The 12,425-nt window shown below is 36.2% G+C and overlaps 1 long non-coding RNA gene across 1 annotated transcript in view; it reads right to left on the bottom strand.

The window, feature by feature from the left end:
* Positions 1-10,431: 10,431 nt before the first annotated feature.
* Positions 10,432-12,425, bottom strand: part of LOC143248698 (uncharacterized) — a 21,772-nt gene continuing 19,778 nt past the window's right edge. Inside the window, exon 3 of the long non-coding RNA XR_013027150.1 lies at positions 10,432-10,815. This is a non-coding gene — a long non-coding RNA (uncharacterized LOC143248698). The remainder of the gene's footprint in view (positions 10,816-12,425) is intronic.

Raw genomic sequence — 12,425 nt, 5'->3', positions numbered from 1 at the left:
CTGATTATCAGTTTTGATGTTTTCAAGAGGTGTTATGTCTGATGCAAGTGTTTGGGTATGGTGCTTCCGAAACCATGTCATTTCTGAAGTGTCCTTGTTTAGCATTGTAGTACGTCCACTCGAAGGACTTCATGGTAGGTTGGGTCAGTGGGCACTGAATCTTTCCCTCTTTATTATGGATTCTCCAGAAAGATAAAATAACATAAAAAGAGATAATTGGTAAATGATCACGTATGGACGACTCTGTTCCATCACATTATTTTCCTCGATATTCAATCTTTGATTCTTTATCTGACAAATCCTTATGATAAATGCCTACCTTTTTCATTCAGAAGAGATTAGAGTGGTTTACTGGTTCTCCCATGTCCATTCTGGGAACATCTTAGGGAAACATCTACCCCAAAACACAGTGAACTCCTCCTGAATTCTAAGGCTATTTATGATATACCAGTTGATATTACTCCCCATGTTCCTCTGATTTCCTCCTGAGGAGTGATCGTAGAGAGGGATTTGAAGAACATCCCTGATAAACAACCAGTTTCTCGCTGGTTCTCCAGGCCAGCTGTATGTCCTTTGCATCGTATCTCCACTCACAAGACGGAATTATGCTGTTGACCAATGTTTTAATTTGACGTTTTCATTATAACGTCCGGCTTCTTCTGTCGAGGCAGGTTATTTGAACTACAAAGTATAGCCATACATTTCTAACCCTTTTGGATGTTTCCAGTGCCAAAAATTTGGACATTTAAAGGCACCATATTGTGGTTCTTTGACGTTTGCCCATTGTGGTGGCAAAGACCTCGTTGGCTACTAATGTGAGCTGGACCCACAGTGCAGTTAACTGTGGTGGTTAGTTCCCATTCCTCTTACATTCGTTCTAGTCCTAGGTGAGTAGGAGAGAGAGAGGTTCAGCATTTGAAAACGGTTAACATCATTTATTACTCCAAGGATCGGAAGTTATTGTCCTGGTCTCCATTTCGGACACAGGCTGCTGCATTATATTCCACTGATACAATGAGAGTGCAGAAGGATCTTTTCTCTCCTCCAACAGAGTAATTTTCCAATAATGTGAAAGTCTTATGTCCTCTATGGATGAGTGAGTTGACATGTCAACATCTCGTCCTGTCTCTATGTCCGTCATTCCTTTCTGTGATTACCTGGTTCCACTGCCTTCGTTCCCAGCAAAATTTATTCTCATAAAGACAAATGACATGGTCGTAAACCAAAGAGTCTTCTTCCCCCTAAATAAAAAATGTCCAATTTGTTACAGTGGAACTGTCGAGGTTTCTGTTCTACTCTTGATGACATTAAGGCCTTGATTGATTCCTATCAATCTTTTTGTCTTTCTTTACAAGAAACATTTCTGAAACCTGCTCATACAGTCACCTTTCGGCAGTTTTCTTTATACCAGAATGACAGGTTGTGTGATAAATAAGCGTATGGATGGAAGGACAGCACTGGTGGTCGACCAGCACGTACCTACCCTGTTTTTGCAGCTCGATAACCCTTGGAGGTCATCGCCATCCGTGTTTCCTTAGATGGTACCATCACTGTTTCTCTCTACCTGTCTCCTGCATAGACTTATGATCAATCAGATCTTGAAGCTCTCATTGAACAGTTGCTGTTTTCCTTTCTAAATCCTGGAATACTTTAATGGATACAATCTTCTCCGAAGTAGTGCTGGTATTTATTGAAGAGGTTGTTCTGTAGAGTGTATGCTCTTGGACCATAACCTTTCTTTCTTAAACAGTGGTTGTTATACTTATTTTCATGCACCTAGTCAGTCTTTTACTGCTATTGGCCTCTCTATCAGCTTCTCTCCACTTTTCTCTCGCTTTTGTTGATAGATTGACAGTGATCTATATATATGTGGTAGTGATGATTTTCCTTTCTATTTGAGGGAGATTGATCGTGGTCGATGCCACCGTACGTGTGTGCCTCGATGGAAGCTGGACCAGGTCATCTAGCTCTCTTTTGCCGTTCTCTCTCAGAAATTGATCCTGCTGTTGTCTGTCTGCTATCGATAGACGACTGCGTAGTAGCAGTAACTGACCGTATCGTTCAAATAGCTGTTCTATCTATTCCTAAGACCTCGACACGTTTTACACAGTATCCTCGTCCATGGTGGAGTCCTGTCTACCAGAAGGTATGGAATATTCAAAAAGAGGCCTGGGATACCTTTTGTAGGTATCCCACTCTTTCAAACTGCATTACTGTCAAGCAGGCTCGTGGCAGGTCAGACGTCAAAGCCAAAAGGAATTTTAGATTCAGTTCACAACTAACATCTCTTCTATCATCAGTTCCAAAATCTTATTGGACAAAATTTGGAAAGTTAATGGGAAGTATACTTCCCATCCCCATTCCACCTTGCTCTCCAATGGTAAGGAAGTTGCTGATATTCTTAGCGAGAGCTTTTCTCGTGCATCTAGCACTTTTTTCTTTTTCTGCTTTCTTAGCCATCAAGTCTCAGCCATAATGATCGTCTTTATGACTGCAATCTTTACAATGATAGAAACTCAAACTTGTCCTTCATCAGTTGGACCTAATGATATTCACTATGAGGTGTTGCACTATCTCTCTCCTGTTCTCTTGCTATTCTTCTGGTTGTTTTAAAAGAGATATGTCAGGAGAATGTTTTCCTGATGTTTGGCACTGGGTTATTGTCCTCCATTAGCTAAGTCTGGGAAAGATCCCAAGATTCAATTTATCTGTCGTTTCAATTACTTCCACTAGCTGTTTCTATAAGGTCTTAAAGAGGATGTTTCATGTTTGTCTTGTTTGGTTTCTCGAATTCAACAACCTCTTTTTGTCTAGTGTGTGTTCTGTGAATAACAATCCACTGTGGACCACCTGATTCGACTTGAAACATCGATCATGGAACCCTTCCTCAAGAGGGAACATCTTGTTTCCATGTTCTATGACCTTGAGAAGGCTTACAATACTCTGTGCGGGTACAACATTTTGAGGGACCTTCACTTCTATGGGTTACATGGCCTTTTAAATCTGGCCTTTTATTGGACAGAGATCCCAAGTCCGTATGGGTTCGACACTTTCCTGTTCTTTTCCACAAGAACATGGAGACCCTCAGGGCTTTATCTTGAGTGTTACACTTTTCGGTATCAAGATTAATGCTATCACTACACAATTTCCTCCTACTGTCATAAATGGACTCTGCTGACGAATTCCACAGCTCGTGTTCTTCGTCGAACATGAGGTTTATTGAGCGGCAACTTCAGATTACCCTCAATCGCCTGTTTAAGTGGACCACAGTGAACGGTTTTATCTTTTCTTTTTCCAAAACCATATGCATGTATTTTTTCCGCTGAGGGGATATACACCCTGATACCAAGCTCCATCTCGGTGATGTTGTTCTTTCCATACTCCCTAAGGCAAAGTCCGTGGGGCTTACATTTCACAATAAGCTGACTTTCATTTTTCACATCAAGCAGCTACGTGTCAAGTGTGCATGGGAACTGAGCATCCTCCATGCTCTCTTTTACACAGCTTGGATATTGACCTGATGTTCTATGTGCTCACAATCTATCGTGCCCTCATTCGCTCCAAATTGAACTGTGTCATTTGTCTATGGTTATGCTATGACCTCAGGTTTAAGGATGCTGGAACAGACTCACCATCTGCGACTTTGGCTCTGCACAGGACTTTCTGGACTTCTAGATTCAAGAGTCTGTACACTGAGCACCACGAATCTCGTTTTCAACTCCATTGTTTGCAACTTTTGTGCAGTGTGCCATTAAACTTCAATCCTTACCACAGCATCTAACCTGAGGTTGCGTCTTCCTTTCTCTTTTGGAATAGATGGTTTGCCATTCTTCCCTATGACTTTCATATCCAGGCACAACTGGATGACCTTGTTGTCTCCACTGAACAGCCCATCTTACCATGGCTCATTACCATCCCCACGTGTGATCTTTCTTTCAGTCATCTGAGGAAGACAGATACTCCTGATTAGAAGTATCGTCTTCTGTTTGCCGAACATCTTTCGAACGATTCTTTTATTCCCATTTATACAGATGGTTCAAAACTGGTTGACTCTCTATTATCTGTCATGGTTTGTTATGAACAGGTTGTTGCTCATATGATTTCCTCTATAATGTCTGAGTTCATTGCCAAATTGTATGCTATTTCTCTTATGCTAGATCACTTAGAAGTATGCAGTACACAGATTGTACTATTTACACTGATTCACTTAGCTATTTACTAGCCCTAGTAGTGCTTAGTATTAGTTCTTACCCTGTTTACGTGAATATTCTGAAACGTCTAGCCCATTTTTATTTATCTTCTGTTTCTATCTGGTTTTTCTAGACACCTGGCCATTTTGGTATCCGTGGGAACGAGTTCTTCATACGGCGGCTCAGTCTGTCTGCTCTGGTGCCATCACAGTTGTGCCTGTACTGTATATGGACTGTGCTCCCGTATTGAAGGCTCAGCTTCGTGCCATTTGGCAGTTGACTTAGAGTGAACAACATCGTAACAAGCTTTTCCAGATCAAACCTTGTGTTGTTTTGTCTTCGTAAGGATCGGAAAGAGGAAGCTGTCCAGACAAGGTTACGCAATGGTCACAGATTCTTAACTCATCTTTTGCTTTTATCTGGGACTGATCCACCAATGCGTGACCTTTACGTTTTACTGTCGTGCCGTCGTTACGACCGTGAGCGGCGACACCATTTTCACCATGTTTTCTTTGTAGGTTTACTCTTGATGTTGGACAGTGTCATTGGAGATGGTGACACTGTCCAACTTTCTTGGGTTTTTAACTTTCTGCTGGCCATTGGTCATTTTAATTCTGTTTAGATCTTTTGGCCGAATTTTCGACATTGTTTTAATTTAATTTTCTTTTTTTACCGGTTTTTTACCGGTTTTTTGTTGTTGCTGTTGTTTGAAATTAAACACAAAGCTACACAATGGGTTATCTGTGCTTTGCTCACTACGAGGATCGAAACCCGGATTCTAACGTTGTAAGTCCGAAGACATATCGCTGTTGCACTGGGAGGCCAGTTTTTCTTGCATAGATAGCCTAGTTGCTTTGTGCCAATAAATGCCAACCAATCAACCTCTTTAAAGGAATGTGTGTCTTTATTCAGTTCTAACTGTCTTTAAATGAACGTGTATTTATTCAGTTCTAATTGTCTTTAAATGAATGTGTATTTATTCAGTTCTAACTGTCTTTAAATGAATGTGTATTTATTCAGTTCTAATTGTCTTTAAATTAATGTGTATTTATTCAGTTCTAACTGTCTTTAAATGAATGTGTCTTTATTCAGTTCTAATTGTCTTTAAATGAATGTGTATTTATTCAGTTCTAATTGTCTTTAAATGAATGTGTATTTATTCAGTTCTAACTGTCTTTAAATGAATGTGTATTTATTCAGTTCTAACTGTCTTTAAATGAATGTGTATTTATTCAGTTTTTTCAGTATTTATTCATATCTCTATATAAAGAAATATGCGCCTTTATTCTGTTCTAACTGTCTTTAAATGAATGTGTATTTATTCAGTTCTATCTGTCTTTAAATGAATGTGTATTTATTCAGTTCTATCTCTGTTTAAAGAAATATGCGCCTTTATTCAATACTAACTGTCTTTAAATGAATGTGTATTTATTCAGTCTTTTCAGTATTTATTCATATCTCTGTATAAAGAAATATGCGCCTTTATTCTGTTCTAACTGTCTTTAAATAAATGTGTATTTATTCAGTTCTAAATGTCTTTAAATGAATGTGTATTTATTCAATACTAACTGTCTTTAAATGAATGTGCATTTATTCAGTTCTAACTGTCATTAAATGAATGTGTATTTATTCAGCTTTAACTGTCTTTAAAGGAACGTGTTTCTGTACATATATCTCTTAATCTGCTCATTGTTGTTTGAAATCAGAAGTGAGTAAAAAAAAGTCTGATATTTGTTTTATTACTCTTACGTCACTTCCTAATAAGGTCATCAGTGAGGCTGGAAAAGCCAAAAGATTTACAGTTGTTATAAAAATATGTTAATCGCAGGTGTTTTGTTTTTTCTTTTCTACCCGCCATTTGATTCTTGCTTTGCGGTTCGAAACCAGAGGTGTGTAAAAATATTTGTGAAAAAAAAAGCTTACCAGTTCTTGCGAATGATAGTTAAAGTTAATTTAAATAAATAAATAACTAAATTTAAAAATAAAATGAATAATTTTGCTACTAATTTTCACCCTAAAAATGTAATTAATAAACGACTTCAATATGAATTATAAAGAGTACAATTCAATTTCTTAATTTGTTTGACTCCATAACAGCCGTTGTTTATGGGCCCCGGCATGGCCAGGTGGTTAAGACACTCGACTCGTAATCCGAGGGTCGCAGGTTCGAATCCCCGTCACACCAAACATGCTCGCCCTTTCAGCCGTGGAGGCGTTATAGTATGATAGCCAATCACACTATTCGTTGGTAAAAGAATAGCCCAGAAGTTGGTGGTAGGTGGTGGTGACTAGCTACTTTCCCTCTAGTCTTACACTGCTGAATTAGGGACGGCTAGCGCAGATACCTCTCGTGTAGCTTTGCGCAAAATTCGAAAAAACAACAACAACAACAACAAAGAAACCGTTGTTTATGAATATTGATATATATATATATATATATATATACTATATATCGTATCCAACCCAAAAGGATGAGAACTGGCATGTGGCGTAAAACCTTGTTTGAAGTGGACAGGACAGATGTAGTGTGATTAACATATTATAACACATTATTCTTGTCATTCACTCACGAGCTCTTAAAATTCAGGTCTACAATGACTCTTTATGACAAACAGGTCTATATTGAGGTTTACATTAATTTTTATGACATTCACATCTAAATTCATTATTTATAACAATCAGGTCAATTTCCTCAGAAAATGTGATAATCAAATGCATCTGTCTCAAACATTGTGTGTAATTACTTAGTTATACCTTTCCTTATTAATTGTGTTTACTTAGTTCTGCCTTTCCTTATTAATTGTGTTTATTCAGCTCCACTTTCTTTCAAAAAACGTGTGTAATTATTCAGTTGTATATTTCGTTGAAAACATAAGTGTGCCTGTAGGTAGTTACTAAGGGCATGAGAAAGGTTAGTTTTTATCTTAACAGCGTATTCACTAATGGTCTTCGAAATAAAATTATTTAACCGAAAAAATAACAAGAAAAAAAAAACATTCGTTAATAACCTCCAAGAAAAGCTGTATATACTCAAAAACCTTCAAACTAACAATCTTCCAGGTACAAAGGTTGAGCACAAATTTCTGCAGATTTCTCATGACTTACAACATTCAGAGTCCTTTCTTACCACAGTTAAATTGATCACGAAGAAGGACGATGACCCAACATACTCCTACAACTCCCAGTTGAAATATACGCCACAAATTCAGTTTTTTATTTCTTGCTTTTCGCGACACTAACTGGTCAAACAAGTAATAACCGTACAGTCTAGTTTGTAGTTCTTTTAAATTTCACAGGGATTTTTTTACAACAACGGGCAAAAAATATAATTGTTTAGGACTGCTGTTTAGACTATTAAAGGACTTTTTTTTTCCGGTCATTGCAAGCATAAGAGTCGTAAAAAGATAGGTATTTATTGAAAAAGTCACGCATATATATATGTGTGTGTGTGTGTATGTAAATATGTGTAAGTACACACACACGTAATCCTAACCTCACTCCGCGTCTCCCAGTGGCACAGCGGGGTGTCTACGGACTTATAGTGTTAGAAACCGGGGTTTCGATACTCGTGGTGGGCAGAGCACAGATAATTTTTTGTGTAGCTTTGTGCATAATAACAGCATAACTCCGTATTTTCATTTCATCATTTATGTCTATATCCTACCCTTAGCTATGCCATAAATTTTGAAATTCCATTTCTCTGATATCAGTACGTTGTTTTTTGACATTAGAATTTTCGTTCAATGCTATACAAAGAGATATTTGCGTGTAGCCGCCTCTAATTTTAAGGAGCTGTTACATTAGGGAAAAGGGAGATAGCGAACAGTACACTAGTAACTCCAAACTATGGAACAACGGGACGTAACTCTTAAAACCCTCGGGTTCATAATCGAAACAGATTAACCGTTACGCCACGACCGGTCTGTCTATTTTAATAAATCGAGCACTAAAATCATACTCATGTTTTTGGGTACCGCTGTCTGAGAAACTGGACAGGTGCAATAAACACGCCACGGACCGAAGTTCGACAGACGGATTCGTTTCCAGCCAGTATGCGTGTTTGAGACGATTATTTAATGTGTTTTGTAGCACATAGAACAGAAAGTCATACACATCTTAAAGGACAAGAAAGAGAAAGTTCGATGTCATGGTTACCAGCTCATGACTTTTACCAATAATATTTCACCACATTCACCTTTTTTTTTTTGTGAACGATGACGTCACAACCGGAAATCACGCAACTTGAAGTGTGACGTAGCCAGAAGAAAATTGTGAATGGTCAATATTTAGTTGGCAGTAATAATGCAAACAATTATTACTGTGAATGATCTTCAAAGTGAGCCGAACTTGTTTGTACATAGAGTCAGGAAGCAGAAGAATGCCCGAATATCATAAAGGAAGTGGATGAGTCAAATACAACTGACTATCATAAAATACTTCAATAGTCAATTCGATACGTTTATTCACTAATATTACAATATTAATCTACGGTCCTTATCATACTGAAGGTATTTCAAATGATTGTGTTAATATCTAATGTAACGTTACCGAATCGCATCTCATGACAACCCTAGAAATGACAGTTATATAACAGCTTCTATCAGAAGAGCTACCTAAATACCGTACTAATAATTACTATTAATGGTTAAATAATATTAATGTTGAGCAACAGGAATACTAAAAAAACAAACAAACAGATTTTATGGCCTCGGTCGTCAATTGAATATCTTCGCTGCTAGAGGTGTTTTCGGCCGTTAACCTAAGAACACTTCACGGGGTTGAGCATGCTTAGTAATATGACTAGGCTCCGAAACAGGACTGTAACAAGTAAAGTCTCCTGTACCATGCTATTTACATTTGGTTTATGTAGTTATCATATTTATTAACGTTAAAATAGAAGTGGTGTTCACGCTATGATAGTGTAACAGACATACTTAGTAAACAAGTAGAACTGGTTCTCACGTTATAAACAGATAAACTTAACTGAGTTGAGTTTGCTAAAATATATATATAATTAAATAGTTCCACAATAATGATTTTATTTTTTCTAATATCTCATTCTCTCAGTGGTGTTAAAGGGTAATTTTACGGGCTTAAAACAATAAAATCCTGGGTTCAGTTGTCCGCAGATAGCCTATTGCGCAGTTTATTGTGTGTTATTAGTACAGCAGTCTTGTTAGCGATCGGCCAGTTTGCAAGACATATCTTATTAGTACTTTGAATTTCAGGAGAGATTGAATAAGCCTACAAGAAATTTTTACAGAAGTTATGGTATATTATAATAGTTTCATTAAAGATTTTTTACAGGGAATATAGTGTATTATAATTTTACATCTAGGAATATGTATAGCGATTATGGTGTATCATATTAGTTACATTAGTTAGTTATATTTACAGGGGATTAGGTGTATTATTGTACTTTTATCTAGGAATGTTTACATGGATTGTGATGTATTATATTAGTTGAATCTAGGAATGTTTAAAGGAAGTATAAGAAATGAGGCTTTTCGCAACGCGTCGTGGGTCGAAGGTCACGTCATCGCATTTGTTGAGTCGCATTCGAAATTTTATTGAACTATTATTTTATGAATTTATGTAATTAAGTTTGGAATGACGTCGTAGATTATAATTAAAACTTTAATATTATATATGAGTTAATTTCTTGATTTAAAAGCAAATATTAAAAGAACACATCTAGATATAGATTTTAGCGAGTCACGTAGTATGTTGAATGCAGCACTGAATCCAACGTGATGGTCATGTTAATCTCAATCCTGTTTTGAAAACTGTTCCTTATATATACTTCAATATACGACATATGAATAACCAATCGACAGCTTAGAATGTCCCTCTAGTGATTTTTTTCAACCATTTTAATCTGTGGTAAGGCGTTCGAACGAAGATTTCAAGAAGGTAGGTTGTGTGTTCACTCTGCTCGAAGTTTCATATTTTGTTAGCTACTATGGTATCAAAGTTGTTATTATAATGCTTTAGTTATGTAACTGTGTATACAAAGCCTAAAAAATTGTTTGATATCCTCCACGTGCAAATATTTAAAAGACTTAGCAAGTTATGTCCAGCAGCAACCAAGTTCAAAGGTCATAACGACATAATTGTTTTTTGTTTTACATCTTTGTTTATTGTTTTATATTTTAAGAAAAATAAGTTTAATAATTTATTTCTAAATAGTAATAATCTGTATACATATATATAATGTATAATAATTGAAATGTGACGGTATATTACAAAATATTAGTCCACTAAAACCCAGTCAGGACAGGGAAGAATAAAGGTCGGTTTTATATCACTGGATTTGTAACATGAGTGCACATGCACCACATCAATGCAAGTTATGTAGTGTTAGTTAGGTATGACTGGAAGGTAAATATATAGCGTTATGAGACTTAAGCCACTTTGATTAAACATTGGTATTTTCGTTTTATAATATGTAATCATTCTAGCGTGAAAAAAAGCAAAATTTATATTTATTTCCTAATTTTTTATACTGGTTATGCAGTGAGTTAAGTTCCCCGCTAATACAGCGATAAGTCTACGGATTTGCAACGCTAAAATCAGGGGTTCGATTCCCCTCGGTGAACTCACCAGATATCCCGATGTGGCTTTGCTGTAAGAAAACAGACACACACACACAGTCAGTCATTTGACAAAACCCGCACAGTTATAGTATAGAGAATAACATCGAACATGAAATCTTAGTGAAAACAAACGTTTGAACTGTATTTAGGTTCTAAAGATTACACAAATAATATCTGAGATTTTTGAAACGAAGAATATTTTTAATCATAACAAGAAATCACTTTACACTCAGACTAGTATTGATATTTTCGATATTTTCACACAAAAAACTTTTTAGTAAAAATATTTCATTAAAAAAGCTGATTTTTTGTGTACAAAATACTCGTAACCTTTACTAAAACTCTACCAAATTTTGTGTATATACACTTCTTGTATCAAAAGTTATAGTGCAAAAACTTAACATTTGCAAATGTGTAAATGAACTCGTATATTATAACGAGGGGTATCACACTAGTTGCATCTGGAAGAGATTATGATCTTAGGGGCGTTTACAGGGTTTGTGGTGTATTATATTAGTTGAATCTTAGGGATGTTTACAGGGATTGTGGTGTATAATATTAGTTGAATCTTAGGGATGTTTACAGGGTTTGTGGTGTATTATATTAGTTGAATCTTAGGGATGTTTACAGGGTTTGTAGTGTATTATATTAGTTGAATCTTAGGGATGTTTACAGGGATTGTGGTGTATAATATTAGTTGAATCATAGGGATGCTTACAGGGATTGTGGTGAATAATAGTAGTTGAATCTTAGGGATGTTTACAGGGATTGTGGTGTATTATATTAGTTGAATCTTAGGGATGTTTACAGGGTTTGTAGTGTATTATATTAGTTGAATCTTAGGGATGTTTACAGGATTGTGGTGTATTATATTAGTTGAATCTTAGGGATGTTTACAGGGTTTGTAGTGTATTATATTAGTTGAATCTTAGGGATGTTTACAGGGATTGTGGTGTATTATATTAGTTGAATCTTAGGGATGTTTACAGGGTTTGTAGTGTATTATATTAGTTGAATCTTAGGGATGTTTACAGGGATTGTGGTGTATAATATTAGTTGAATCTTAGGGATGTTTACAGGGATTGTGGTGTATAATATTAGTTGAATCTTAGGGATGTTTACAGGGATTGTGGTGTATAATATTAGTTGAATCTTAGGGATGTTTACAGGGATTGTGGTGAATAATAGTAGTTGAATCTTAGGGATGTTTACAGGGATTGTGGTGTATTATATTAGTTGAATCTTAGGGATGTTTACAGGGTTTGTAGTGTATTATCTTAGCTGAATCTTAGGGATGTTTACAGGATTGTGGTGTATAATATTAGTGAATCTTAGGATGTTTACAGGGTTTGTAGTGTATTATATTAGTTGAATCTTAGGATGTTTACAGGATTGTGGTGTATTATATTAGTTGAATCTTAGGGATGTTTACAGGGTTTGTAGTGTATTATATTAGTTGAATCTTAGGGATGTTTACAGGGATTGTGGTGTATAATATTAGTTGAATCTTAGGGATGTTTACAGGGATTGTGGTGTATAATATTAGTTGAATCTTAGGGATGTTTACAGGGATTGTGGTGTATAATATTAGTTGAATCTTAGGGATGTTTACAGGGATTGTGGTGTATTATATTAGTTG

This window comes from Tachypleus tridentatus, chromosome 4 (assembly GCF_004210375.1).
Source record: "Tachypleus tridentatus isolate NWPU-2018 chromosome 4, ASM421037v1, whole genome shotgun sequence".
Classification (NCBI taxonomy): domain Eukaryota; kingdom Metazoa; phylum Arthropoda; class Merostomata; order Xiphosura; family Limulidae; genus Tachypleus; species Tachypleus tridentatus.
The sequence above is the reverse complement of the archived record's forward strand: the minus strand, read 5'-3'. Positions and strand labels throughout refer to the sequence as shown.